The sequence below is a fragment of the Sebastes fasciatus genome, chromosome 21 (assembly GCF_043250625.1).
Source record: "Sebastes fasciatus isolate fSebFas1 chromosome 21, fSebFas1.pri, whole genome shotgun sequence".
NCBI lineage: Eukaryota > Metazoa > Chordata > Actinopteri > Perciformes > Sebastidae > Sebastes > Sebastes fasciatus.
The window spans coordinates 7,886,674-7,893,924 of record NC_133815.1 but is presented as its reverse complement, the minus strand read 5'-3'; the positions used below and the strand labels follow the sequence as shown (position 1 = coordinate 7,893,924).

At 38.1% G+C, this 7,251-nt stretch overlaps 1 protein-coding gene across 3 annotated transcripts in view; it reads left to right on the top strand.

The window, feature by feature from the left end:
• Positions 1-7,251, top strand: part of pou6f2 (POU class 6 homeobox 2) — an 86,036-nt gene that overhangs the window by 683 nt on the left and 78,102 nt on the right. For 2 of the 3 annotated variants that reach the window (XM_074622678.1, XM_074622676.1), the window contains exons 2-3: positions 1,379-1,482; positions 5,011-5,095. The gene's annotated coding sequence lies outside the window, so the exon portion shown is untranslated. Of the gene's footprint in view, positions 1-1,378; positions 1,483-5,010; positions 5,096-6,832; positions 6,999-7,251 lie in introns of those variants that run through there. The other variant, XM_074622677.1, reaches the window with a different exon arrangement.

Here is a 7,251-nt window from a genome sequence, read left to right as displayed (position 1 = left end):
AAGTCGTAATATGAGAAAAAAAGTCATAACTTTACGAGAAAAAAAGTTGTAATATTACGAGAAAAAAAGTCGTAATATAACAAGGATAAAGTTCTAACTTGAAGAAAAAAAAAAGTTGTAATATTACGAAAAAAGTTGTAATATGAAAATAAAGTCACAACTTTACGAGAAAAAAGTCATAATTTTACGAGAAAAAAGTTTTAATATTCCGAGTATAAAGTCATAACTTTACGAGAAAAAAAGTCGTAATATTACGAGAATAAAGTCTTAACTTTACGAGAAAAAAGTCATAATTTTACTAGAAAAAAAGTCGTAATATAACGAGAATAAAGTCATAACTTTACGAGAAAAAAGTTGTAATATTACGAGAATAAAGTCATAACTTCAACGTCCACACAAGAGGTCTAATCAGCCAAATTGAAAACACCTGTGGTAGAGGATACAGGTAGGATATATAGCTTAACCATAAATCATATCTTCACAGAGGTTTTTATTACAAATTTGAACGAGTGCCAAATTGAATAACTTAATAGCTAAACTGTTACTCCTCCAAACTTTCCCCAAGTGGATAAAATAATTGATAGCTAGCTTTACTGTGATGGAAAAGTAACTAAATACAGCTACATAAGCTACTCAAGTACAGTTTTTGAAGTATTATTGTGATACTTTACTTGAGTATTTTCATTTTATGGTACTTTATACTTGAAATAGTAATTACACATCAAACACCCTCAGGGGTAATTCTGATGCATTACCTTTACTATATGCTTTCATACTTAGGAGGAGTTTGAATGCAGGACTTTTATTTGTAACGTAATAAAAGTATTTTTACATTGTTGTATTGCCACGTCCACCACTGAATACAAATCGCAGTACGGCAGCAATATTAAAATACTTAATTGCAAGTAAAAGTCCTGAAATATTATAAGTATTATTAGCAAAATATACTAAACATAAAGTACTTATTATGCAGAATGGCCCTGTTCAGAGTGTTATATTTTTATTACATGTTTATGCATCATGTTTGTAGGTAAAATCTGATTCTGCAAAGTACAATATTTGCCACTAAAGGGAAGTAGGGAGTAGTCGGATAAAGTAGTATAAAATGCAACTTTACCTCATAATTATACAGTACAGTACTTTAATAAATGTACTTAGTTACTTTCCACCGCTGGATGACTGCTGCAGTTTTTTCTGAACCTGTCGCCCATGTATTCCTTTATTCAAAGTCCCTCTGCATTATTCAAACAAATCATTTTTGAATGGTTATAATATCAGAATTAGAGCTCAAAATCTCAACATTAAAATGACATAGAAAGCTGTGTTCGTACATGTTGTAAAGGCAGTCAATTAGCTTATTGGTTTTGTATATTTCCAGACATTCCTAGACTTGATGGCCCAATGAATCCCTCAGAGTCGACTCTCCTGGTTCTTCTTCACTCTGCTGACAGCTGCTTGCCAGAGTCCAGATGAATGGCGAAGGTATGATTTGCCTCTTCTTTATTGAGATTGTCTCACACCCCCATCTCGCCTCATCCATCCTCAGGAGAATCCTAATGCACTGATACCAAGGGGGAATAATTTTTTTTTCTTTACAATCTACTTAGCAATGATTTATTGATTGCGGCTTCCACCCTCGCAGAGAATTACCGATCCTTTTTGGGAAATCAGATTTTCACACCTTTCATGAGTGTGTATGTGGCGGCAGGTCTCCAGAGACAGTGTGAGGGGAAACTGACTTTGAGGAGCAGCGGTGTGTGAATCTCTGCGGTGTCACTCCTCTGCTGCCAATGCTATGCCCCGTGGATGGCCCTGTGATTCGCTACTGCTCTCCCCATTGCTCTCTATATTGTTGCATTATTTATCGCTTGATAAATACAGTGTCCGAGCTTGATTTCAATATGTTTTCCTTCTCTTTCAAACCTCTAAAACACATGATTCGCCCACTCTCGAATCATAAGCAATGTAGGAGCCCCTCTGAGGTATCAGCATTTTATAGAGGAAAAAAAAAAGGAAAATAATAAAAACAACCCTTGCCCTCATAGGAGGAGTCAGATTAGTGTGCTGAAAGCTTTGATGCTCCAGAATGTCAGCCCTGTGGATCGATCTAGCAAAAAACACACACACACACCTGACCAATCAGAGGCGTCTATCTGTTGTGGACCTGCTGGGCACCGTGGTTTACAAGCTTCAAAGAGCTCCTTTTAATACACTGCTTTGATAGCCCTCAGCCTTCACTGACCCACCGACCATCCACTGGGGAGCATTTTAGCTTTAGTGGAGTAGAGAGGAATAACTGCTGATCATATTAATAAGTGTGGAAAAAAATCACCTCAAATCTTAACTACTTACACCACCGGCCCACTATTCGGCCCAAAAGTATTCAGAGGAAGTAGATTAGCTAGTAATGGGACAGGTAAAATAAGACAAACCTACTGCATTTTTCATGAGTAAATCATTAATAGCACTAATTAATAGCATAAAGGGACTTTGGTGAAACTACACAAAGATCCACTTACCATGAGAGAGGGGAACAGTTTGGTTAATAACCCTAAGGGGGAGACAAATCATCATCTAACATACCACATTAGACATATGGGTCTTGGGATGTTTGCTCAGTACAGTAGAGTAAAACAGCAGCACAGTTATTCTAAATAGGTGCTTCAGAATTATTGTTGGCTTTTGACTGATACATCAACACAAAAATGTAAAGTTCACTATTCATGTCTTCAAAAAAAGTCGTTTTAAAGGTAGTCAAATCAACACTATAACTTTGAGAAAGGAATCCTTTTTCTTAAAACACCAGAATGTCTTCTTGTAATCTTACATACAGTCTTATATGTTTACAGTCATTTTTGTGTAAAGCATTCCTTAAATACACATTCATTATTAGAGCTCAAGAAGCCTTCATTTATATTTTGTTTAAATTAATTTATTCCTGGAAAACTAAATAAAAGAGTGACAGAAAATGTGACACATTTAAATAATTTTACTGCAGCAATGAATACTAATTCCTTATGGCCGATATCGGATATACATTTTGGCAGCCTACATTACTCAGGTCATTATGATTGCAATGCAAGAAATACTAACTCATTAGGTTCCAGCTGAAAAAGTAATCAGCTAATGACGGTATGCATTTATTTGCTATTTAGCCAGTAAGCCACTTAGAGCAGTGATAATGAATTTAAAATAAAGCTATTATAGGTGATTTGTGAAGTGCTTGGAATACATGATGGACAAGATAAACACATGATTTGACAACATTAATGTTTATAATAACGTGACATCTGAAAGAGACATTTGACACATGGTGAGGTGTATTTGGGTAGATTTTAAACCTCATTCTTTAATGATTTTTTTTCACATGGACTCATCGAATTCACAATCACAGGTGTGCTGAGGTCAATCCCAGCATGCACTGGGCACAAGGCAGGAAAATGGACAGGTCACCAATGCATTATGGAGATTATAAAACTCTTAATGCTGTGTCCCAATTCCATACTACATATTTAATGCAGAGCAGGTTTAGAATATGTTGTGTGTTTCACTGGAGAAGTAAGAAAATTAAGTATACACATAAACGTCAGTATGCGTACTAGAAAATGCTTGATTTTTTAGTTTACTGTGTACGGTCCGCGGTGCAATGCAAAAAGGAAAAGGGGCAAGGGGAGCTGCAAATATTACACTAATCAGACAGATTAAGGGTAATATTAGAAAACAAAACAAATATTTTGATTATATCTTTATTTTGATTTGATTGTCACTGACCTTTCAAAGTCAGTTTGGGTGAGAGAAAGTTCATTTCTGGCATAGGGCTGCACAACTAGCGATCATTTTCATCATCGATTAATATGCCTATTATTTTCTCAATCGATCAATCATATTGTCTATAAAATGTGTCTGAAAATAGTGAAAAATGACTGTATCCCACACCAAAGATGATGTATTCACCTTGTTTGACCCACAGATATTCAGTTTACTATCATGTACGACAAAGAAAAGGAGCAGGTTCTCCCATTTTGAAAAGCTAAAACCAGCGAATGTTTGCTGTTTTTGCTTAAAAAATTACAAAAAGCGATGTATTGATTATCAAAATAGTTGTTGATTAATTTTCTGTTGATTAATTAAGAAATTGTTTCAGCTCTACTGTTGTACAACTGTACTGTCTTCAGCAACTTCACCGAGGGATGCACCGATCCGACTTTTTCAGTCCCGATACTGATAGCGATACCCGGGCTTTGGGTATCTGCCGATACCGAGTACTGATCCGATACCAGTGTTTAATTTATCAGCTGTATGCCTCACTGTGTGGAAGTGACTGGGATCATTCTTTTATGTGTAAGCCAACATCAAGCTTGACTTAAACATTGCTTTCCTAACTTTGTAAAACAAAGTATAACAAATAAATACAGATATAAATTTAATGAATTGTTTTTTATTATTAAAATAATAAATCGTATAACATCAACTTGGAAAAAATCTTCAAAATTAAAGGAATTACAATTCAAGTGGAAACCTTTTTAATGCAGCAACAAATTGGTCAAAATTCAAATTCCAGTATATAATGTACATAGTATATAAATATAGAACTGAATTTAATAGATCAGCCCTATTGTCACCGATACCCCAACTAGCTATTTGAGTCAGTATCGACCCGATATCCGATCCAGTATCGGTATTGGTGCATCCCTAACTTCACCCTATAACTACAGCATCACCAAGACCAGACCTCTGTTTGTACATCACACTATTAACAATGTTTTCAACAGTTTGAATGATGTATGTCAGTGCATGTATTGCATAACTTCCTGTTGATGCAAACCAGTGAAGTACATAACATCTAACTTGAACACAGCTGTACAGTAGATACTCTGTTCCAACTGTTTGGGAGTCCATGATGAATACTGGCATAAATGTTAAAGATCATTGTGTATAAGATTGTTGTATCTTATTCTGATATTGTGACAATTATGAGTATTAATGTTTTTTTCTCTGTTCAATAACCAGAAGAGCCTTGAGTGTTGGAGTGGAGTGTGTCGGTCCCGGGATGAAACCCCTCACACAGTGTCCCCCTCACACTGCTACAGCACTGGTAAGACCACTAGCTATTAGCATGGGTATCTGATGACGCTCGGGACTCTGCTAACCACTGATTATTCGGCCACTGGGGGAGTTTGGTGAGCGGGAGGCAGAGGGGGGGGATCAAGTGCTTTTTCTTGTTCCTGCAACCTGTTCCTGAGCTGTGGCCAGACTCAGTGAACAGAAAAGAAACGAGACAAACCTCCCTCATGTCTGCTCCCGCCAACCCTCTTCCACACACACATGAACAAACTCACATTATTGCTAATCAGAGGTCTGAGGGTTACTTTAAAAAATGAAGCTAATCCGTTACACATCCACTGCTTAGAATCAGTAATGTAATTTCTTATGGTAATTTTTAAATATCCCTTTTTATTAGGGATTTTTACAATAAGATTACAGTTATCCCATTATGTGTAATTGCATTACTCCCCGAGCTTAAATTAATAAACACACCCAACCTAGTGGCATGATTGCAAATAGGCGAAGCAAACTGTTTTGAAATGAGGTAATTAACAGCTGCGTGAGATGGTGAGAGATGTGCTGCCCCCTTATCCTCGAGCCTCAGAGGCCAGGGGAAGATTAGAGCTCTGATCTCATTCCCAGCACTTGTTTGGAGTCTGTCAGGAAGAGAAATGCCAGCATTAGAGAGGTACCGCCACACTCCTGATATGATGAAATAAGGAGAAAAGGGGAAAGGGAAAAAGATGGAGGGATGGACAGAAAGGACCATGCCCTTCTCTGAAGTGTCAGTAGCTTGTTTATTCTATTTTTCATCGTAGCTGCTGGGGCAAAGATTCCCATTTTTCCTTTATTTTTTTCCCTCACCTCCTAACAAAAAACGCTTCTCTCATTTTTTATAGGTCTTGCAAACTCTCATGCCCCAGTGAAAATTACATTGTGAAACGGTAGAATTTCAGGGCTGCCTGTGCTCTGCCCTGTCCCTCTGAGCTTTCAAACAGTCAACAGACTGTGAAGAATAAATAATAAAAAACTATTGATTATTTTGATGACTGCAAGATTCAATTAGGTATTAATTTTGCCCTCCAGTGGACCTATCAAGCAACTCAAAGGAGAGGAGGTAGGAGGTGGGGGTGGACCCAAATGCATGCAGAGTGTGGCCAGGCTCAGACAGAGGGGAAAATGTGTTTACCTCGGCGGGCAGAGAGGTGCATTGATGCGCAGTGTCCCACATTTAAGTGCTCCACAAATGAAGCCCTGATGACTAGTGACATTGTTACCGGGGATATGAGTATTGACCAGCCGGCTCACGTTTTTAACGACCGCTTAAACTATTTCTATTGATTAACATTTTCATAGATTATCATGTGTCATATCAAGGAGGGCTGATTCCTGTGATGAGCACATTAAAAAGGCCCCTCTGGGCAGGAACTCATCGACCACCCTGATAGAAAGGGTGGGGGGTGTTGATGGGTGCGGGGGCGAGATAAGACTCACCCTCTTTCTGTGCCTATATGTACAGGTCACCTGTCCTTTGCTCAGATATATTTAGGCTGGACTTTATTCATAAATAAGGAAGCGGGCCGTAGTCCTGCTGCTCTGTGTCTGTGTCTCAGAGCCTGAGGTGGGGTGAACACTGTCTGAGGAGCTCTCCAGTCACAGGACACAAGGGGGAAGAGACAGGAGGGAGGGAGTGTGTGAGGTAGAGAGAGAGAGAGAGGGAGGAGGTGACATCTCCAGTGCCTGTCTTAGGAAGCAACCTCAGGCTTGAACCTGTGGTGGCCATTCAGATACACGTAGGTTGAGGAGGCTGCTTCTGGTTCAGCAGAAAGAAGCATGTACTAGCTGGTCTCTGCGCTGTGGTGGCATGTTTTAGCTGCTGTTTGACTAACTTCAACATTTGGACTTTCTGAAAACTCTTTTTTTTTACTCTTTTCTGCTGGAGCTTTGTTTAGGTAAGAGCAGCGGCTTTTGAGAAACTTTACTTTTGATATTTGTAAAAGTCAGAAAATATCCGTAGACTTGATTCTATTAATTGTGTTGGATAAAATGTCCTGATGGAAGCATTCATAAAATGCTCTTAAACATGCTTTTTTTTTGTATTTTTAAACCGTGGTGTTTCTTTCAAAGTTCTCTTTACTGAATTTGTTTCTATTACAAGTTGTTCAGACAGATAATGCTCTAATCATGTCATGTAGATGCTCTTCA